Source organism: Podarcis raffonei, chromosome 1 (genome assembly GCF_027172205.1).
Source record: "Podarcis raffonei isolate rPodRaf1 chromosome 1, rPodRaf1.pri, whole genome shotgun sequence".
Lineage (NCBI taxonomy): Eukaryota > Metazoa > Chordata > Lepidosauria > Squamata > Lacertidae > Podarcis > Podarcis raffonei.
This window is the reverse complement of record NC_070602.1, coordinates 54,344,536-54,368,765: the sequence shown is the minus strand read 5'-3', so window position 1 is coordinate 54,368,765 and position 24,230 is coordinate 54,344,536. Positions and strand designations below refer to the sequence as shown.

Sequence of the window (24,230 nt, the reverse complement as noted above, 5' to 3'; positions counted from 1 at the left end):
CTCATATCTTAGGTTCTACAAATGGTAGAAACACTCCTTTTTAATGAAAGCTGGGAGTTGGGGAATTATGGTTCATCAAAGATTCTGAATTAGAGAAATGTGAGTGATCTCTTGCTTCGGTGTGCATTGGCAGGATGCGCTGGCTGCATTATGTGGCTGTACAGTATTTAATTCAATGGTCCAAATCCTACTTAGTACTTCATATTAAGGCTAACAGTGTGCGTTAGTCATAATGAAGCAACTAACTAGAAAATCATTTCTTGTTTATCTCAACTTTCCACAATAGATTAGTATTCATTTTGAAGAACAAAGGAACAGGGAGGCTTTCCCCACTGTATGTAAAGGCATATGATAATATATTACCCAATTCACATGTGAGAGAGGTGAGCTTTATGATCAATCTGGGATAATGCTGCTGAATAAATTGAAAGCTAAGCATGCATGAACAGGTTTAGTTGTTTTGTTTTTACCATGTATGGTTATTAATGTGCTTCACTGCATAATGTAGAAAATGGGGTTAGTACCAAGCCAGATATTTAAGATAAAATAAAATGGAAGAAAGCAAGAGTCAAATTAGAATAATAACTGACACAATAGCTGAAATTAAGATGCATGAAACAGGACTGATCTTCTGGGGTCAGGGAAAGCCTGGGCAAAAAGACATTTGAAGTACGGTAAATGACAATTGGTGCTTGATGCATGACAGAGGGAACGGCATTCCGCAGTATGAGGTCAACAGCAGAAAATACAAGTTTTGGGGTCACTGACCTATGATTTTCTGTAGGGTACTGAGCCACAAGTAGAATTTCCACAGATTATCTATGTGATCTTACAGAGCTACACAGGGGCAGGTGATCTTTCAGGTAACCCAGTCTCAAATTTCTCATGACTTTAGGTTGCGAAGACCTTGAGTATGGCTTGGTGTCTGACCATAAGGCAATACAGTTACCTCAGCACAAGTGCAATGTTTGTGTGTTCAGGTGCTCCACTCAACAACCAGGCCACAGCAATATGTAACCAGCTGCATCTTTTGGATCAAACCTATGGAAAGCCCCAAACAAGAGGGTGTTTCCTTTTGCTGTTGCCCCCACGACAGGGAAAGGAGAATTCCCCTTCTCCTCCTCTCCACTGCAGCCAAAGCAGCACTCATAGCAGCAGTGGGAAAGGGATCTGCCATTCCTTCCTCCTCTCTTGTTTCTCAGTTTTCTCACATGGAGAAAATATTTATTATATATATTATTATTATTATTATTATTATTATTATTATTATTATTATTATACCACCCTATGCCCAGAGGTCTTAAGGCAGTTCACAGAACAGGAGGAGGTTTTGGGGAGAAATCTAGAATTTTGAGACTCAGAATGGCAGCAGCTCTGTATATGCAAGGGTACTGCCAATTATCCTACCCTTGATTAAAGGAGTTGGAAACTCATTTCAGATATGCAATGAATATCTATAAAGTAAACACTGTATTCTCTATACTCTCCTGAAGTATTCCTAACCCTTTGAAGATCTACCTAGACTCTGCATACCACATACAAGCATAGAAAGCACTATGGTTGAAAGTGCTCTCTTTAAGCAATCCTAGCTGCTCTGAACACCATGCAATGCATGCAATAGAAACTGAAATGTGGAATATGTGTTTGGGGAGGGGAACCATGATCAAAGCGACATTCACATTTAAATCCAAACTAAGATGTACAGTGACAATGACATCATTTTATTATTATTATTATACAGCCTTTTTCCATACAGGGAGGCTACTACAGCAGTGGATCAGAAGTGCTTCCCATTTCTCTTCTTGCTGTTAGGATTGCACATTTCCCTCCATTAAAAATTCCTGCTGGACTCAGCACATTTGCCAGACCTGTTCTACACTAGAGGTTGGTTCAGGAAAACATTAACCTATGGCTGCTAAGAGCAAGGAAATCAATACTGTAAACACATAACGAAATCCCCACAAAGGATGCAGCTAATATCACATGTAAATAAGGAGGAAACCTTTATCTATACAGGTGTATGAGCCTTCTCCCCTCCCTCTGCTGCCATCTGTTCATTATGATTGGTGGCAGATGCTTTATTGATGAAACCGCTCTGAGTTTCATCTGTGAACAAACCGTGTCTGGTGGGGGTTCTCCCCCGCCCCTGCATCTTTCCCATTTCTATAGGTTTTCTGATGGTTTGAAATTTAAGTCTTGCCATTCTGCAGTTCTCCCAGCTGGTTTTGGCTTATATAAGAGCTCAGCTACAGCGCTGCTGAGCAAATTCAAAGAGGTTAGTCTGCTTTCTGGGGCTTAGGAGATAAGCTGCACAATTGTTCAGAGTTCATGGTGTTAACTTTCATGTATAGAACGTGTGGTGGGCGCTTTAACTCAATTAACTAATTGAGTCCATACTTCAGTGTCCCAGGGTCAGGGACCATCCCTTTCCCCCTATCTGTCTGTCTGTTTCTTCTCCTTACAATGAAGCCTAGCCTAGCAATGCCTTTCTACGTAGTCACTGATTAACAGCAGCAGCAACAACCATAATAAATCCAGTGCAAAAGAAAAGCAACGACAATGGAAGTAGACTTGTATTTTGGGTCTTCAGCAAGAGAAGTTTATTAGCATATGCAAATGTGTTTCCACACAAAGACAAGGGCTTGGAGACAAGTCCAGTGCATGAGCTGGGAGATATGTGTGTGTGGGGGGGGATTGTGCACAGAAGCACTGCTCTGCTATTAAGAAAGTTGAAAATGGGGGGGAGCACTAGTGATCTGGGCTCTGTTTTTGTGCCCCTTCCTCCCCCCACTGCAGGACCAAATAGGTAATCAATATTGGCCAGAGTATTGGGCAGCACAGGTGGCTGATGGGAGTGACGGGAAAGTGTATAAACTGAGATGTTGAAAGGCAAATTGGTAAGTCACACAGTGGTTGCTGGGATAGGGCAGGTGTTCAGCACAGGCATGCTTGACTGTGCCATTACCTATGCTTGAGTTGCTGAAAGGAGAACTGAGGCAGTCACAGTTCATCTCAAATAGCCTTTTCATCTCAGTCCTGCTCACATTTGCTACTTCCAACAATAACAGAAGAATCCCAGATGTGTGTTTCCTTGAGCAGAAAATTACACACACACCTTTTCTTTTCCTTCAGGGGCTGGTGCTCAGATTTACTAACCACATGGTACCTGCTAAGAAGTTTGAAATTGCCACATTTCCTCCATGGTTGACACAGAGAATTAGTAACGTTGTGTACAACTGAATGATCAGAGGCTTCAGAGGACTCCCCTGCCCGTAAACACACAGACTGAGGTTTCTGTCATCTGAATTCACATTCAGTGACAGGACTATTGGTATGCAGAGGCCTGGTGGTGAATGATCCTTCTGAGTACTCATTGGTTCATTCATTCATTTTTTTAGAAAAACTACCCTTCACTGGTTAGGATGCGAGGGGTTTACAAAATACCATTCAATGTGTTCAATAATTTAAAAAAAACCATTTACATTCTTAACCATGATTTAAAATAATGGTTTTAAATTCAAGCCATCCCAGCACTACAGCAGAAGGCAACACCCATGGCCAAAAACACATCCACCTCTTCCAAAAGCCCCAAGGAAGAGGAAAATCCACAGATAGGATGCCACCACCAAGAAAGCTCTGCCCTGAATCACTAGTCACTGAGGTTCCCCATCAGAAAAACAGCCTGGTACAAAGGTGGCATGGTAGGGAAAGGTGGGTCTCTACTGACTTGGGATGGTGTTGCATGTCAGTGTGTTTTTCTGTTGGGTTATAGCTATTATCACAATTAATGGTTACTTTAAGAATTGAGGCACATCTATGCTATTAAAAGACCGGGGGATCCGCAATAGGTTTCTGAAGTGGACTGCTAAAATTCACATTAATAGGTTGGAGAGAAGACACAACTGTTTTTTTTTTGTTTGTTTTTTTGCTTCTTGGGGTTTTTCCACTCCTGCTATGCTTGGCTTTGTACAACACTGTGAAGTTCACTAGTGAAAGGGGGAGCAATGAGTGAAGAGTATTTAGGAGTGGTTTGTGGTCCAGCATATTTAACTTAATGAATTTATGGGACAGCTTTGCATCTATCTTACTAACTCCTCAGTTCTGACTGGCTGATTTGAAAACAAGTAAGAGGAAGAAACAAAGAAGAATAATTTCACAAAATAAAATGTCAGATTTTCTAAGACATTATGGCAATATCTATGTACTCTCCTTTTCTCTTATAACAGGATCTTTAGAGAAATCCATCCTATCATCTGCATCATATATGCCTCCATTTTATTTTTATTGTTTTTGCCTTCTTTCAGCAGCTTTCTGCATTCCAACAGGATCTCCAAACCTAGAAACTCAAAAACTGAGCTCACATTGACAACCACAAAGAATCACTATCCCAAGAGCTAAAATCACCAAGAATGATAATTCAGGTGGTGAAAACTGCACAAATTAAGAGGTTTTTGTATTTCATTTTTTAACCGCCATGATCCTAAAGCCCTCTTTATATACAGTACTACACTTCCTTATAATTTAAACATAAGTGTTATCATAAAAAATGAGCCTTCATTTGAAAATAAGTCATAAACAAGAGGGTTCATTTAAGCCCACACAGAGTGTTTTTTCCTCTAACTGCTAAACACAGTTGGATAAAAGTGTAGGACTTCAGCAGATTGTGCATTCTTAGCAGAGATGAGCCTGGTGATGTTACCACCACCAGAACTTTAATTGCTGAAGAGTCACACAACTATGAAGCAAAATGAAATAGCTGCTTCATCTTCTTGTGCCATTTCAAAATGTGCCATATTCCTGTCCAGCCAGAAACTCCATGGGGCTTACTTCCAATTCGGTTCACACACAGGATTTGCCTGCAAAACTGGACTAACCAGTTTCCGTGATCTTCTTCTGAAGTTGTGGTAAAAGGCTCTGAAGCCAAAAAATCTCGCTGAAGCATTCAATGTATGATCATAAACATTCCTTCACAAAGAACATTCCTAGACACTGCATTTTTTGCAAAGCAAAAATGGATTTCACATAAATAGTTAAGAGATGGAAAATAAACCTACCAGAATACCTAGTCCATCTTCTGCCCTTCTCCGTTCCTGGCCAATAATGCAGGTGCTCTAGTGGTTAGTCTATCTGCTTGAGTTACACAGACAAAGGACTTCTTTCTTGGGGCCAGCAAAATAGAAGCCAACCCTCTTGTTACAAACTGCCAGTCTTTCTTCATAGTCTCAATCTGTTTAAAATATGAAGAGAATATTTCATTCAGTATTACGTGGGCAGCAGGGACACTGAATGACTGCTGCATTCATTCAAGAAAAGAGTGAGCTCATAGCAGAGCCCCCTCGTGACAAGCGAACTCAATAGCTGTGGTGGTCTTTCAATCAATGAGATAGCTCTTCACAAGTAAAACCTACCCAAAGGAGGTGGGAGTCATACAGAAGTCAATGGTCTGCAACTCATGGTTTACCAGGAGAAACCTGTCGTCTGAGTATGAGAAATACAGAGGCCACGGAGCTTCTGAGAAATTAAAAAAATGGGGGTGCAAAATGACTGCAAATTTTCTCTCATTAAACCCAGCTTGCAGTCCTCTTACTGAGAACTCGAGATGGACAGATCAGCTTAGGTCTGTCCTGTTTCATTTTTGCTGGCAAATAGGAAGCTTGGAACTGATTTTGGAAAGGATGCATACATGAAATGTTTGCATTTAACATGAAATGTTTGCATTTAAATTGCATGCATTATTAACTGCATAATTGCACACATTTCACCCAAAATCCAGATTGTTCAATGGAGAATGACTTCTGTTCCCACCATGAAACTTCCCTTCCCTCTCCTCTCCTCACGTGCCCCTGGAGGGGAGAGAGGGAGGGAAAGTTCCATTGAGTGATTGCAAGTTGTCCAGAGGGAACAATGACTTTGTCAGATGCAACCCATAATTTTGAGAGCAATTTTTACACACCAAAATGGCATTGCAAACTGAGAGTTGCACTTCCAACTGCAAGCAAATTCTGGCCCATTGGACTGAATCAATCTGCTGTAAAAAGCCTACCAAATTCCTCCTCCATCCTTATTGGGAACTGCTTTATTATTTTCAAAGGAGAAAAGTTGTCATGGCAGATCATTGGTGCCCATCTAATCTGAACGGAGCTAGTTTCATACATGAGATTCTCTAACATAGACTCTTCTCTGGGTCTCAAAAAACTCTAGTGGTTTTAGGGTAATGTTAAACCAACACCAATAGTAGAAGAAATATGACTTTCATTAATATGACTTCTGAATTCTCTGTGTCTGTAGAATCCAAATGGATATGACCAGCACCTACTCCCATTGAAGTCTGTAGAACAAATGTCACAGCATAATTTTCTCAAGACAAGTAATACAGTTTTTTAACAGCTTGTCCAATAGAGGGCAACAGTAGACACATAATTCTGAAAATTCCACCAGTCTATGAGTAGAAATACAACAATGCTGAAGGTATTGTATTTTTTGTTTTACACACAGCATCTTATGGGAGTTGCAATGCTGGGGCATGGTCCCAACTGGTCCCTTCATGTTGGCAGTAGGACTGGATTACTACTGCTTTACCAGTTGTCCCACACAAGAGTATTACTTGATTCCAATGGTGTGAGACAGAGGTGAGGTATTGTGGCATATCTGACACCCAACAGCCCAAGAATCCTGATGTAGGGTCGTAGTTCAGTGAAACAACATCTGTTTTTTCTATACTCTGACTATGACTTTGTCAGATGCCAGACAAGGGGAGCCTTAGGGACATGAAGGTCCTTATGCAAATCTTGTATGTTTGAGCCTTGTAGAGACATAATAGTTCTATCCCAATTGTCATTAAACTTTGAGCAAATTAAAGGGGTTTCAGTATTTTAGAGAAATTAATATGGGGATGCTTTATATACCACAGGCTGTAACAAAAACTGCTTCTTTACATCAGTGCAGTTGGTGAAGATCCATAGGATTGATCTGTAATACATTTAAGCTTTCCCCTCACACTATATACGCAGTAACTGTTTTACTGTGGAGCATAGTGCACATCTATATAAAAGTAAAATAGGTATTTTAGTGGTGGTAAAATACATATTGCTATAAAAAATACTTTCCCTCACCATTCTCATGTTGAAGATCCTAAACCAAATTAAACATCACCTTAACCGCTAGCCTGGTTCCATTTAACTTTTGGAAGGAACTGAGCTAATAATGTGGTCAGATGAGCAGTTTATGGATGTGTATAAAGGACTGTGGCCTTTTAACACCTCCTAAAAATAAAGCATCACCAAACATGACTAGGTCAATTTCAGTAGGTCTTCAACAACAGTAGCATCAAGGTTTCATTTAGAAATATACATGATGAACTTTCCTCTTTCAGTGCAAGGGAGAGGTGAAACAGAAGCCATTAAGAAAACAAAACTTAGATAGATCTTGGTCACTGCAATGTTGCACACTACAAGCAGCACAGAATACTGCTCTTATACAAAAGAAATGACAGGCTAGGGGGCTGGAAGAAATAAAAACGGTTTGAGAAATGGTCTATAAATACTATAAAAATTTGCAGGGTGCTTAAGAGCTAAAAAGGTTGTATTCAACTAAGTCTTGCTCAGTGTAAACCCATTAAAATTAATGAGCCTAAGTCACCTATGACCATTAACTTCAATGGAATTTAATACCACACTAAGGTGAACGGTGCATCAGGGCAAGCATTTTGGCTTGCCAGACCAACCGATTCTCCCTCTTCTCCTCTTCACACTATTCCAGGGGATCTCGTGGCCCCTCTAGAGCCAATTTCAGGATGTGTAAAGATGGAGGAGATGGGGGGGGGGAATCCTCATTGTGCAAAGGGAAGCCCTTTTGACAGCTGAATCCCGCCCAGCATCTCCATATGCCTGAACATCTTTCTGTGTCATTTTGCTTCAGTAGTCTGAGCAAAGTAATCAAAGTATTTATGCAATGAATTCAGCCATTTGTCCCGGTTGATGTGTTTTCATGAAATGATCAGTTATAATATCCAAATATTATTCTTCACTTGTAATGACTTATGAATCATTTGACCAAAAATTACAACTTATGGAGGCTATGCTGGCATTTCTTAGTACAATTATTCATTGTGCATGGTTAGTCACAACCAGGCTTTCGACAGGGCACACTAGATACTTTTCGGAGATGCAGAGAGGGGGGTAGGAATACGCCATATGTTACATTTGTGTCATGGGAGCCATGCGCATAACTTGAGAAGCACCAGCCATGTGGGAGGAGCTCAGTTTTACCTCATGCCATTTTTTAACCTTCTAGGTCACACCCACAATGTACATTTAAAGCACCATTGTACCACTTTAACAGTCATGGACAATCCTGTGAACTGTAGTTCATTAATGGTCCTGACTTCACAGAGCTACTGTTTATAGCACCCTAAAGGTAAAGGTACCCCTGCCCGTACGGGCCAATCGTGTCCGACTCTAGGGTTGTGCGCCCATCTCACTTAAGAGGCCGGGGGCCAGCGCTGTCCGGAGACACTTCCGGGTCACGTGGCCAGCGTGACAAAGCTGCATCTGGCGAGCCAGTGCAGCACACGGAAACGCCGTTTACCTTCCCGCCAGTAAGCGGTCCCTATTTATCTACTTGCACCCGGGGGTGCTTTCGAACTGCTAGGTTGGCAGGCGCTGGGACCAAAAGACGGGAGCGCACCCTGCCGCAGGGATTCGAACCGCGACCTTTCAATCGGCAAGTCCTAGGCACTGAGGCTTTTACCCACAGTGCCACCCGCGTCCCTTATAGCACCCTAGGAGCCACCAACTCTTAGGGGTAGAGGAACTGTAGTCAGAAGAGGAGGACACATCCTGTTCACCCAGGACCCACTGCAACAGATATGTCCCCCCAAAACAGTGAACATCTACATGTTTAACAGTCCTGCAAGACATGAGAGTGTAATGAGTAATCTTGCCTTGCTCCATCTTTAGAAGCTTGGTGAGCGGATGTGCCAACCTGTTGGGAGAGCTCCATTGCTTCTGTGCAGTTTTAAGCACCTTGTCCTGATCTTGGACTACACTTTCATCACTCCCTCTAGCCTAGCTGTGACTTGATACCCATGGCTGAACTTGTATCTCTTCTCTGTCTCAATAAAGATCTCTTCCTTACTCACAAGTAAAAGTGTCTGTTGTGGTGGTCTGGGCTGGAGCCATGGCAAGCTTCAACCTTGAAATGTATTGTAAAGTTACAAAATGGGTTAAAAAGCATTCCAAACTTTGGAGAATAGGGTATAATCCTAAAGCATTTTAAGTGTAAACTATTCAAGTTCCAGTCAATAGCTTCCAAATTCAGCTTTGAGCTTCCTCAAAGGGACAGTTTTTAATTCAGATGCTCCTGACCATGTTGAGATTCAGGTTACACTATCACTGCAGCTATTCTAAAGTTACAAAAGCAAGAAAAAAAATCATCACCTTAAGAGCTGGCCTGGTTCACTTTTCCTTCACATTAGAAGGAAACTGAGCTAATGATGTGGTCTAATGAGTGGTTTATGCCTTCTGACAAACCAAATGAGGTTTGTCAGCATAGGCTCTAGGCAGCATGGAACTGCTGCAATTTTACATCTCATTGATTACCAGAATGAGGATTGCAAAAACATTCATACAGCATCAAATATCCTTCACAGACCACAGAAATTCAAGCCTTCGCAGAGGAAATAAAATGAAGCAACAGGGTAGCACATTGTTTTCTATGTGTATATTGTGGCAAACTGACCTCTATATAAGCTAATAATAAAACAATGAGGTAACAAACCACAGAGGCTGAAATTCTATGGGTTGCATACAGAATTCCATGGGTTCTGGACTGGGTTACATGTTAACAGGCAGTTCAGGCACCAATGATACGCTTGCCTTTCATGAAGAGTATCAGAGTGTTTATTGCACAGCCACAGAGAATGTGGACTACACCAGCAATAAGGGTATATAACAGACAAGTAACATTAAAGAGGGGTCTATAAAATTAATACTATGATTCTAAGACTTTCATGGTATTCCTGCTATATAAATAGCAATTATTAGTCTTAATTATAATAAAGCAAAATTAACACCCAGGAGTTGATTTTTGGGTGAAAGGACTGTGAGATCAGTTCAGTTTTTGCATTGTAAACCAAATCATATGCTCAGAATATTCTCAGAGGCACCCTGTTATTTAATCCTAACTATGGCTTTTGCACCTGGCTCTAGTTGGTAGATATTGAGGTTTTAGCAAAAAAATTAAGTAGATCTGTTAAGCCTGAAGTCTGCCCACACCTGTCATAAAGTATGCCTCTGAATAAAAATATAAGAACATAGAGCCTGCAGGATTAGGCCCATGGCCCATCTATCACAGAGGCCAAACAAATGTCTGTAGGAAGCCTGCAAGATGGACCTGTTCTGAACACAACGACACTTGGCCCACCTGCGATATCCAGAAGATAATGAATGCCATAGGAACACAATTGCTATTGCATTCTTTTAATGGTTATCTCCAGTGGTTTTTTTCTGGGGGTATGCAGGGGTACGCATACTCCTAAACATTTTGTGAATCTTTGTACTTATGCCCATTTGCTGTATTTATTTTTCCCAATTTGAACTATAAAATGGTGGTTTTCTTGAGTAAAAATGAGAGTACCCCTAAACAATTTTTTTAAGAAAAAAAAGCACTGGTTATCTCAATTATTTACCTGTTAAAAAGTAAACTAACTAAGGCTGCAATCCTATAACAACTTGCCAGGGAGTAAGTCCCATTTGACTCATTTCATGCATATGGTTGCTGAGCCACCTGAAATGAAAATTTCTCTTCTGCCACAACATTGCAATAATGCATTTTGTTATTGACCACATCAACTGATATACACAGAAAGCTTCTGTTGAGTTAGGTAGGAGCTGATTTGTAGTTTGCATCAAGGGTGTGTGTGCAAAACCACAATGGAATGCAGCCATACACTGGAGGAGCCAACAGAAAACACAGCTACAAGTACTCACAAGTCTACCACCATCATGGGAAAAAACCTATATGATACAAGGCTGACAAAGACCAACCTCCCACAATCCAGACTGCCAGATACAAAAACTAAAACCACTTAACTCAATCAGATGATCTCAGAGACAGACCATAGGTTGTCATTTGTACAACCTATTTATATAACACATGAATTCAGCATTAGAAGATACTCCAGAAAACTTTTTTCCAGATGTAAAATACTGAAGAAGAAGAAGAAGAAGAAGAAGAAGAAGAAGAAGAAGAAGAGGAGGAGGAGGAGGAGGAGGAGGAGGAGGAGGAGGATTTGATATCCCGCCTTTCACTCCCTTTAAGGAGTCTCAAAGCGGCTAACATTCTCCTTTCCCTTCCTCCCCCACAACAAACACTCTGTGAGGTAAGTGGGGCTGAGAGACTTCAAAGAAGTGTGACTAGCCCAAGGTCACCCAGCAGCTGCATGTGGAGGAGCGGAGACGTGAACCCGGTTCACCAGATTACCAGTCTACCACTCTTAACCACTACACCATACTGGCTCTCTGGGTGGGCTGAGAGGGTCTTGGTCTAGAAAGGCAATCCAGCTATGACAGAGAACTCAAAACCTTGCAAAGCAGAAGTAAATGAGCCAAATCCTCAGATCAAGGAGAAGCTCTATGCTGGAGAAGACTCAAAACAAAGATCAAATCACTCAAATAAGCATGCCAACTTAATTACTTCTTAGAGGTAATAATACTATGCCTTGCATAGTAGCCCAGACGCGGAATGCCAATAACATATGTTATGATCAGGGAGTAGTTGACTATATGAGCGTCATGACAATTGCAGGAAACTGGGCCATATCAGAGAGGCAATAAACAAAGGTAGTCATCATAGGTGTGGTAACCTCTCACATGGACAAGACCTTTAGCTTCTTTGAAAGTAACTAAATCCAAAGGAAGGGTGCTGATCTAAATTAAAACCTCCAGCAAAAATAGCAACATCACTTCCTTTCATTAAGAAGCCTGAGACTGAGCAACATATTTTTAGAGGAAAAAGAAACAGGTATCTTTTTCCTTCAGAAAAGGAAATAATATAAAGATGCATAAAATCAGGATGCAGATTATAGTGGGTATATACCTCATAATGTACACAGCTGAACAAATAAAGGGGCAAAAATGAAATCCTGTTTTAACTTTGACATCTGAGGCCTCACCAGCATATGCAGACTTAGGCAGTACAATCAACTGTTGCACTTCAGACTATAGGCAGAGATACAATTTTTAATACTCGTGCATGTAAAAACCTTTTTTTTTTTTTGCAAACAGTAAATAAAGATCAGTATATCAGGAACAAGTATCAAAGGCCTCTTATGCCAATTGTTTATGAGCAGTGTGCTGTTTGGAGTCACACAGAAAGCACACGAAATGTGACACCGCCACTGCACTGACTCTGACTGAGCTGTTATTTTGCCAAACCCAACTGAGGAAAGAGCCAAAAGATGAGGAATTTACAAGGAACAACATCACCACAATCACACTGGAGAAAAAGAGGGAATTAAATTTTGGGCTCCTCTCTGCAGTAGAAGTCATAGAGATAAGTGACCAAGTGACATAAATGCATATGTGACTTGGACCACGCTCTATAACACTCCAATAGATGGCTTTGGAAATGAATACCCCCTTTTCTTCTAAGGAGAGCTGGGGGGGGGGCAGAAGGGGATCTTCCCGTGCTCTCAAAATAGAGATGTTTTTGAAATACTGCTTTCTTGCTCCAACCCCTCCTTGCCCTTTTAATAAACTTTGCATGACTACGCTGTTTATCTTACTCATGTTCACAATTTTCACACTCAATCATTCTTTTTAGGGTGGTGGTGGGAAATCTCTAATAGAACTATTCTGTGATACATGGCTTTGGCATTTAATATAGTTGAGGTTTTTTTATTAAATATGTATATAATAATAATTTATAAGGTCACACATCACACTGGCATCTGGGTGACCTTATAAAAATCTAAGCAGGAAGTAAATAAAGACTAAAGATACGTGTAAGGGATAAAATGTCAGATGTCATATTTCCCATCCCCCAATGTACATTTGTTAAACCTAAAGCACAAGTTAAATATATGTGTGGCATTATGGGTGGGGAAAAAATCCCATAAACAATCATTGTGGTTACCCTTTTTATGTGAACATTTTATTCTGTATTGTAAAAATAATTTCATACGATAACTTCTGGCCTATCTGTGAATCTTTCAGAGCTCGGATATATTCAGCTGCATTGTTGTGGTTTTGCTATTTTATTGCCTTTCACTGATTATTACTTTTGTACTCATTACATTATAAACCACTTTGTAAAGAGCAATGCAACTTCTGTGAATAAATAAAGCAAGAAACTCGTGCACAGGACTGGGCTAGACAGCACTTAAATCCACACGTGCCAGCAGTACTTTCCAGCTGCACATTTTCAAAATGATCTAGCCTGATTTCTCCTTTAAAAATTATGCTGTTCATTCACATTTTTCCTAGATGCTTACACATTTGAATTTATTTGAATTTATTATTTATTGAATGCTCCAGGGCCTACAGGCTATGTATGTGTTCAGTAAAGCCCAGAGTGATATGGAAGCCCAGAACTAACATTCCCTGAAAAATACCATCTGGCCCATGTCACTGGGCATGTTGTTCACCCAACATGTGATAACAGCTTCTTTTTTTCTTTGTGATAGTTATGACTGTTCTCTTTTGATGCTCCCTCAGCAGTGCAGCCTTATAAAACTAAGCATTTGCTTGAATCTCTGTAAATGCCTTTTCTCCTGAGTTGAGCAAAGATCTTAGAGTGCCCTTTGTCATTCTTTGACTCAAACAAATACAGTGATACCTTGGTACTCGAACAGTTTGGCTCCACTGGTGGAGGAACAGGAGCGCAGGGAAGCGGACCACCCCCAGCAGCACTATTCAGGTAGGATGCCATTGCACATCCCCCCCCGGACACGCGCGGTGCCCCCCCCAAGCGCCAGGTGCCACACGCCCCTGGGGTACGCACCATGCCTCCATCTGCTCTCCGCCCCCAGTAGTGGAGCATGCAGCTTCGCCACTGCTTGGCTCCCAAACAAATCGGCTCCCAAATGCCGCAAACCCAGAAGTAAGTATTCTGGTTTGTGAATGTTTTTCAGAAGCCAAACGTCCAACGTGGCTTCCGCTTGAGTGCAGGAAGCTCCAACAGCCAATTGAAAGCCGCACCTTGGTTCTCAAATGGTTTTGGGAGTCGAACGGACTCCCGGAATGAATTAAGTTTGAAAACCAAGGTACCACTGTATGTAATGCACACACACAAACACCCCAGATCTCCTACCGATGACAACTTATTTTATACCCTTGCTTGTGCTGTCCACTTACTACTGTGTTTTGCTTTCCTTTCCATTTCTCCCCATCTTGGGAGACTGGCAACAATCACAAACTCTAAGGGCACTATTACCAGCCAGCAAATAGTGCAGCAGCATATTTATTCTCCAAAATAAAATGCATTCTGACAGAGTTTTAGGACATTTGGAGTTACCAAGAGTGAATTCACAGCAATCAGCTCATCACTAAAACATTTATATTGCTACACATTCATGGACAGCTGCAACTTCATAGCTAAAGCGATGCTGCAGAGAGTATAGCCATCTGGATTTCACAGTGGCAGAGAGACTAAACAAGAAGTCCTACACTTCCAAACATCTGATCAACAGGGGACACATGAATAATTTCCATTAGCTGCACAGCACAAGCTTTTGTTGCTCAAGATTCCATACAGTATCAGCAATGATGGGCATACTTCTTTGACAGAACCATTTAGTACTGTAAGCAATGATTCATTACAGAACTCAGCGTATGGGCAAGCCTATTTATTGTGAACAGCAGGCAAAAGTTTATTGACTTCAGTGATTTAAAAACTGCAAACAGGATCTTGAACTACTTTAGCTTGCAGGGAAGGGGGAGGGGGAAAGAGAATCACCCAACACTTTCCATATAAAGTAAAATAGAAACATTTTAGCATCTCATTTCAGTTTATTAGTATGAATGAATGGTGGTTGTTTTGGAAATTCTTACTTGAATGTAGCCAACAATATGCACAAGTAGCATAAACTAATATGTGAAACTCAAAATCCTGCACGCACTGGAATTTGGAATAGATTTGGAAGTGCCAGGAATGAAGCAGAATACGTCTATTTTGTGGAGTAAGAAAAGTTCCAAGAAAAGTACTAATCCATGCTGGAGTTTATATTTTCCCATCTTTGTGTTAGAGTCCAGCAATGAGTTTCAGTAAATGGAGAGACCCTCTCTTAAGTACTGATTTACTCTTCAGAAGTGATGGGCAATGCAATTCTTCACAACAAGGATACAATTATTATTTTAATTTTATTTATTAAATTTCTATACCGCCCTTCATCCGAGGATCACAGGGTGATTTATAATATAAACCTACATAACCACATAGCAAGGCAACAAACCAAAAGAAGAACACCCCCCCACACACACACACCGTTTAAAAGCCCATAGATTGTTTAATTAGCCAAAGGCCTGGGAGAAGTGAAATCTTTTTGCCTGGCGTCTAAAGATGTGGAACAAGGCACCAGGTGAGCCTCCCTGGGGAGGACATTCCATAAGCAGGGAGCCACCACAGAAAAGCCTGTTATCGTGTTGCCACCCTCAAGATCTCTAATAGAGGAGGCACCCAAAGCAGGGCTCTGTTGATGATCACAGGGTCGAGGGCACTTCATATGGGCAGAGCTGTTCCTTACATAAAATATACTGGTGGTATGTTCATAACAAGTATTCTATATGTTGAAGATAGATACGTTGAAGATAGCTTGCTTCCTTTCCTAGGACCTGAACTGTTGCCTGGGCACATTGATGGATTGCATGTGGACTTCATCCAATCAATTCATTGGTGCTGTTTATCACTTCAATGTAGGAGGGATTACTTAGGTTTGGAGTTATGGTTTGTGCTGGATGGCTTATGCCTGGACCATGTGTTTGCACCTGGAAGTCCTGGTGGATGTCCTGGAGATGTTTATCAGCTCCATCCTTTCCCCAGTCATGCAGATCTGGTCATTGTCACTTATGCTCTAGTCACATCCAGATTGGACTACTGTATGTGGGTCTACATTTGAAGATTGTTTGGAGTCTTCAGATCCTGCAAAAAGCAGCAATCCAAGTGGTTCCTGGTATATCACTTTTTTCATTTGTGCTGGCTTCCAGGTAATTTCTGGGCAAAATTCAGAGTGAACTTGCCCAGGCAATGCATCTGAGGCCATGCTCTGTGTTCCACTACATTCAGAAACGTGCTTGGCAGAGACACAAGAGCAGTCCTTCTTGGTCGCAGCACCCAGATTGCAGAATTTCCTCCTAAAAGAGGTTCAATTCCCCCCTCTCAAGGTGGATGACTTTTTTAATTCCCCTGTGTTTCAGTAATCAAGTGAAGCGTTTATTTTTAATCTCATTGTTCTTATTCTTATATTGTGATTTTAATCTGAAAGCCACTTTAAGGGCTAGAGAGCAGAGTAGAAATTGCCTATATTTCTCCATGGTTATGCCCCAATTATGGGACTCCCCCTTTGGCAACATGCATTGTCCCCACATACATACACACTATACATTTAAAGCACCCCCTACCCCCTACCAAGAATCCTGGAAACTGTATTTTGTTCAGAGTTCTTCTCTGTGAGGCATAAAGCACAGCTCCGCAGGGCTGGGATAGATGTGATTTAAATGTATGATGTGTACATAGTCTCAGACTAAATCTAAAGACATTCCTGTTAATCCAGGTATTTAGTGCTCAGATGTGATGAGTTTGGGCATCTTAGAACTTACTTGCTTTGCTTAGATGTATTTTTAAAATTTTAAAAATGTTCAATGTTTTTAACTGTGTATGGCTGCTCTGTTCACCTTTGAGAGGAAAGGCAGGGTAGAAATTTAATAATAAATAAAACATTGCTCCCTTCTTGTTAACCTATCCTCAATTTTCCAGTTTCTTTGACTTAGGCAGATATCAGAATGGATAAATCAGTGGCCCTTACATATCAACTTACATATAGTTTGCATTTGAGGAAATGAAACGTTAAATAAACACACAAGCTAGGTGAATAGAAATAAGAAATTCTGCACACAAACATTGTGAAAGCGTCCCTAATGTTATCAGGCCTGGATTGGAAGGCAGCAAAACTGTTGCCTTTATATAAAACAGATCTAGCCATGCATGCAACTACACAGCTAAGCTAAATCACATTTATTGATTGGAAGGGAATGTGTGTCGCCTCTTGTATCAGAAGGCTATGCAGATATCCTCCATGGTGAAATCTGTCCAAGCAGACTGAATAATCTAGGTTTAATATTTTAAACCACATACAAAAAGGCATGTGTGTATGTGAAGTCAAGCAAAATAACTGCAGGCACAGGAACTGGGGAGTGGGGCTGGAGCTTCTTAAAATAACTTTTTATTTAGCTATTTTAAGGAGGATTCAGTCAGCAAATTTTAATTCTCTGAAATGTGAACATCTCACCCGAGTTCCAGATCTCCAACAATTGACGGCATTAGACCCCCAATTCCATTATGCATGATGAGTATTTGAAGTAAGAAATTACTAATCAAGCCACTCCAGATTTACAGTCATTAACCACTGACCTTGAGTGCAATGCTATTAAGTCTGCGCCTTTGGAATTCACCCCAGTTTCATCACCTAGATATAATAGAATTTCTTCTGTATTAATAATTCACCTTAGCTTGACTGATTTTGGCAGCCAAACCCTTCAGAAAATTTCAGCTTTGAGTTTCCTACCCTGCTTTCTGGAGAAATACCATATAAGCAACACCTGGATTTAGGATTTGTAAGCTCTAGCACACATAATGGCAACTGCAGCACTGCTGAAAGTTACCATTTTGTTTTGTTTTCTGACTAAGGGCTGAGTAATGACCTAGATTTAAATCCCAGCGTATTCCACTGATCAACCTTCTTTTTCCTTCCAGACAAATTATCCCAGCTCCGTCTCAGGTGTAAGACCCCCACGCAGATGAGAAGCACCAGATTGATTCTGCTGCTGCTGTATTGGTAATTTCACCCTCCTCCCAAGTCAGCTTTCATTTCATAGGAGAAAACCATTATGGCATGTTTGAAACAACTTCTAGGTATCTGTGATGCTTACACAGTAAGCAAAATGTAAGGAGACTGCCTGGTTAAGTGCATTTCCAAACAAACAAACAAAAAACAGAAAACTCCATTTTTAAAATTTATTTTTGGCACATTGCTCGGGTCTCAAAGTCAGAAGCTAAACCTAGTTTTGGACTGCACTACTTCAGGTTGTGTGTGAGGGATTCACTTGTCTAAATGCTCTTAAATACCATAAAGCAATCCCTTGCATATAAGGTTGCCTTCTCTCTGACATGCTAGTTATGTTTGTTGCTGAGGGTGGAGATGATTTGTAAATGGACAAGCATACATGCAAGCGTCTAAATATAGTGTAAAAGTAGTATATTCCTCCGGAAATGGTTTTATAAATTATCTGCTTTGCTGTATATGTAAGAACCAAGTCTCCCGGAAAAGCTAAAGAGTAGTAATCAGCATTTTTTCAAAGTCTTGGGGTTCCTATGTCCCTGAATTTCAGTTGGATTAGATTGGATATAGCCAATCCAACAATTCTAGATAGCCCAGTTATCCATTTCATATCTCTCTCTCTCTCTCTCTCTCTCTCTCTCTCTCTCTCTCAACATCACTACAGTATGCCACCCCATTGATTCATCTCACATACGATAAGAGGCCTAAGCCTCTTGCATGACACCTAGTATGGACTCTCAGGAGATGCTCCTCTATATCAGACATGAATGAACAGAAACAATGACAATACATAAAGTACACAAGTGTTAAAACCAGTGTTCTTTCTCTCTCCCTCTCTTCTGCAAGCCAAATTTCTTTGAATACTATATTATAACAAACTGTAAAGTAACAGGTGGTTACAGGCTAATTCTACCATTTCCATGGGCTTTTGTGGCACAGAAGCTTGTGTGCTATAGCAGTTACAACAACAATGTATATGGGGAAAGTGGGACAGAACTCTTTCAAATATGTACATTTTTCTAAAGAACAATAAATAGTTGATCCAGGAACTGTTGGCACTAGGACCCAGAAATTAACGCAGCCCCTGAACTATACAGTACTGAATGCAACAAGCAACTGTCCTTATGGTAAGTGTGATCCATCCAGCCAAGGAATAATGCTCGTAATAAGTCCCATTGATTTCAGTGGTGGAATTAAACACATGCTTAAGTCTCTCCCACCAAAATTAATGGGTTTTTAAAAAGTGATTAACTCTGGCTGCATAGATGTTATAAAGGTAATTTTTATGGACTGACTTTAAAATGCAAAAGCAACTACACAAGGGATGTAAAATGCTTTAGCAGTGAAGACTGGGTAATTATTATTTTTTAAATGAACTACTAACCACTCTGATACTTTCCCCATTTTTGTAGGGGTGCCCTGAGACTGGGGTGGACTAGGGAAGGACGGCTGGTAGGGTAAACTGGATATATGATTGTTACATTGTTATATTGCCAAAAAATCAATTAAAATTACAATTTTTAAAATGAGCTGAGAAAACTATAAGGGGTGTTAGAAATCAAGACTGGAAGTCAAAGGATCAAGCCCTTCCATCCTCATGCTTCAAATGTCTGGACCTTAATCTGTCAGAAACAGGGGGCAGAGTACCACATAATTGTTCTGTTCTCCATAGCATCAGGTAATGGCCAATATTGGAAAAGGGCTGCTTAAGATTCGGTACAGCTGTCTGCAAGCTACATAGGCTTTCCTAGGAACTTATTCCTTTCGTCTTGTGAAATACACAGGCTCTCCTGCACTGAAGATCTGAAGACATAATTATGATGTTAAAAAATTCTTTTAACCCCCAGTGCAAGTTACAGCCTACAAGCAATGCCTATTTATAACATTTGTATTCCACCCAACCCCAAGGATCTCAGAAGAGTGTATCTGGGGTCACTCCATTTCATCCAGCACTCCATTAGGCAGGCGAAAATAAGATTTTGGTTCTCCCAGGCTAATTATATACTGCTTAGTAAACAAAGGTATTGTTCACATCTTGAAAGTAATACGAAGGAGGCATTTTCACCCGAGTGTAGATTATTATTACGCCCAACATATATCACAAACACACTTCTATAGAGATCATCCAAAGCACATTTTTCACCTCTTAATTATCACTTAGGTTAAAGGCTTGGGAATAAATATGCTAGCACATTAAATGTCCTTCTGAGGCTGGATGGCCTGACTTGCCTCTGGCTTCTAATAACCTGAACTGTTGCAAGGACTAAGATGGAAATACACTGATTAACAGCATGCAGTTCTGTAGAATACCTTGGGACCTTAACATTTCACTCGTCAGTTGGGATTCTTGTTATTCCTAATCACACCATCTACCTGTCCCTTCAGGCTTCACAGTAATGTCATGATAAGATATATCTTCCCTCTTTCTTTTTGTATTTCAGTTGCTATGTACCTCAAAGAGATTAGCCATCTTTTACTTATGACCTCATAGGACGCAACTATATATTATCTTTTTGCTTAAAAGTTCAGATGCTATTTCTGGCATCCAGGCAGAAGGATTGCTAAGCACTATGCCCTTTACTTTGAGCAGGGTACATTCAGAACACCAGATGTGGTGTTCTCTCTGATCTAGGAAAATAGGAAGTTAATCAACAACTCTGATACAGGCTAGAAAAGGATTCATCTCTATTTCAGCACATCTCTGTTCTTCCTCTGTTCTCTTCCTCTTCCTTTTCAGACTTCCTCTTAGGACTGATGAACAGAAACATGTTTCTGATTGGGTTCGCTCCCTCCCTCCAGCTTTCATTGACTCATTCAGCTGAGCTGGGATGAATTTACATGAGCAGAACTAATCCAGCAAAAGAATATTAGAGGAAGTTCAGATATTTAGGAGAGAAAAATGCGATCAGTCCTGCTAGGACTGTGTCCATTCAGAATGTTCTGCCCAGGTTGAAGATTTGTTGTGCCTGAGATGCTAGCGCATTATGTTCTAACCTAGCCTTATCCATATTCTGCTAGATTTTCCACCTTCCTTCAACATTAATTGAAAATGCCCTAGAGTTGTAATGTACAACTACACATTAAGTTCAACCAAGGGAGGATTTTCCATCCAGTTCCTGGTCTCTCAATCAGTTTAGGTAAGCCAAATTACCATATACCACAAATAGAGACCAGGTATGCCAGACAACACAAAGCAAATAGATGGCCCTCTCACACATAAGTTGCACACCACCCCAATTTATGAAAAATTATCAAGCACATTGATAATTACAAATTACAGTTAGGGATTCCTATTTGAGCCAAAGGCTTAACCAAACATCTCTATATATGTCTAGCAAGAAGCATGTCCCATTGTTCTGATCAAATCAGTCCCTGGTGACGTTTTGACTTTTGTATTTCTGCATCTTCTTGTATTCTTAAATTTTTAATTGCAATTATTTTCACTTGCTCTTGATTTTATTTTATAAGCCTTTCACAGAAATTTGTAAGGGGGAGTCTTGTGTATAAACCCATAATCAAATTTTCTTTGTTTATGCAGAGGGAGGAAAAAGAATTTGTGATAACAAAAATGAAAAGCCAAAAAAAATACAAAAGGAAAGGAAAATCTCACATACTATTTTCATTTTGTAGAGCCACAATTAGAGAGGGATCACTGAATGAGAAGTTTCAAGGATGATAAAATATGTAGAGGAGCAACCATAAAAAGAAGTTGAAGATTCTGGCAATAAACTGACTACAAAGGTTGTAGGAATGCTCCAGGCATGCCATATATATTGCCTTAGGGAAGGAGACAGGGCTAGTTGGCTCTCTTCAGCTCTAGCAAAAATCTAGTGTCAGCAAACAAGCATATCTTCTTAGCTCTAGCAGGTGACAAGACGCTAATATTTAAGTAAAATACACAGGCTTCCTACATACGCACAGTATAATATTTCTCACATACTACATTAAAGGAAAAGGTTAGAAGTGATGCCCTGATGGTTGAAAGACTATAAATGACGATTTTTAAGGGTTTCCCAGAATGTGTGTACACTAAAAGTGGTAAAGCAGTGGGCCCTGCACCAAAACCCCTGGCATAGAAGCTCCATGTCAGAACTCCCACTGAGTAATGTGGATCACGTAGCTCCCCGTGGTACTCCAGTGACCTGCATGCATTGAAACAGGGGGCTGGCAGCTAAAACACAGGTGGTGTAAATCTGAGTTATGTATACCACATGGGTGGGAACTCATGTTCCTTGTCTGGCTGTATTAAATCTAGACACTGCTTTGGAGATGTATGGAGGATGACATGGAAGAAATATGGAGACATGCTTTTTTTCTTCTGCAGGTAATAAGTGTGTGTGTGTATATATATATATATATATATATATATATATATATATATATCCCCACATTTCCTCCAATGAGCTGTAGGGGCTTTACATGACCCTCCTCATTTTCTCCCCACAAGGAGCTTGTGAAGTAGGTTAAGCTGAGAGAGACTGGTCCATGAAGAGAGCTTCATGATGGAGTCAGGTTTTGAAGCCTGATCACCCCAGTCTGAGCCCAACTGCCGACCCACTGCATCACATTGTCTTTCTTTTATTTTGGACAAAATGGATTGTTTCAAGAAGTGGCAGAGAGATATTTCTAGATTTGTCTGGCAGGGCAAGAAGCCCAGAATAAAATTTAAAATACTAACTGATGCAAAGGAAAGAGGTGGATTTGCCCTGCCAGACTTTAAACTTTATTATGAATCAGCAGCATTCTGCTGGTTGAAAGAATGGCTGCTTCTTGAGAACACAGACATTTTGGATTTGGAAGGTTTTAATAATGTTTTTGGGTGGCATGCATATTTGTGGTATGACAAGGTCAAAGCACACAAAGCATTTAAAAACCATATTGTCAGGAAAGCATTGTTTAATGTCTGGATAAGATATAAAGACTTACTTGAAAATAAAACCCCAAGGTGGTTGTCACCGATGGAAGCAAAGGCTCAGAAAAAGCTCAATATGGAGGCCAAATGGCTGAAATATTGGGAAATTTTGGAACAAGAAGGAGACAAATTGAAATTGCAGAGTTTTGAGAAATTAAAAGATAAAGTGCGAGACTGGCTTCACTATTATCAAATAAGGGAGGCTTACAATTTGGACAAAAAAATTGGCTTCCAGGTGGAAAAATCAAAATTGGAAACAGAACTGTTAGATCCCAAAACAAAGATACTTTCAAGAATGTATAACTTGCTGTTAAAATGGAACACCCAGGATGAAACGGTTAAATCTGCTATGATTAAATGGGCACAAGATGTTGGACATAACATTATGTTTGCTGACTGGGAACAGTTGTGGACCACAGGTATGAAATTTACGGCATGTAATGCCCTAAGAGAGAATATTATGAAAATGATATACAGGTGGTACATGACACCAGTCAAGCTTGCAAAAATCTATCATTTGCCCGATAATAAATGTTGGAAATGTAAAGAAAATGAAGGTACATTCTTTCATCTTTGGTGGACGTGCTCAAAGATTAAGGCTTTCTGGGAGATGATCTATAATGAATTGAAAAAGGTATTTAAATATACCTTCCTGAAGAAACCAGAGGCCTTTCTCCTGGGCATGGTCGGCCAATTGGTGCCAAAGAAGGATAGAACTTTCTTTATGTACGCTACAACAGCAGCAAGAATACTCATCGCAAAGTATTGGAAGACACAAGATTTACCCACGCTGGAAGAATGGCAGATGAAAGTGATAGACTATATGGAACTGGCGGAAATGACTGGCAGAATTCGAGACCAGGGAGAAGAGTTGGTGGAAGAAGATTGGAAGAAATTTAAAGACTATCTGCAGAAACATTGTAAAATTTATGAATGTTAAAATGATGCTGGATTGAAATTAAGTGGCATTAGCAACAAGGTTAATAAGAATATGTAAAAATGGATTGATAATGGATGAAAAATATATAGTTATAATATGTGGAGATATAGAGTTAAGATAAATGAAAGATGGTAAGGATTTGCTGAACTGACTATGTGAACGGGAATACAAAACAGGGAAGTGTGAGGAGGTCAGGGAAACAAGCAAACGAAATTCAAGATATGAAAAAAAATGGATTTGTTTTTAATTTTTCCTATTTACTTTTTCTGTATTTTGTATCTTCTTTTTTCTATGTATTTTTGTATTTTTTGTATTTTTCTTTTTTT

The 24,230-nt window shown here is 40.2% G+C and overlaps 1 protein-coding gene across 4 annotated transcripts in view; it reads right to left on the bottom strand.

Moving 5' to 3' along the window:
* The window catches only part of LRRC4C (leucine rich repeat containing 4C), a 625,819-nt gene that overhangs the window by 85,745 nt on the left and 515,844 nt on the right, over positions 1–24,230 (bottom strand). For 2 of the 4 annotated variants that reach the window (XM_053387698.1, XM_053387690.1), the window contains one exon: positions 5,055–5,227. The exons of the other annotated variants lie outside the window; for them this stretch is intronic. The gene's annotated coding sequence lies outside the window, so the exon portion shown is untranslated. The remainder of the gene's footprint in view (positions 1–5,054; positions 5,228–24,230) is intronic. 4 annotated transcript variants of the gene reach the window in all.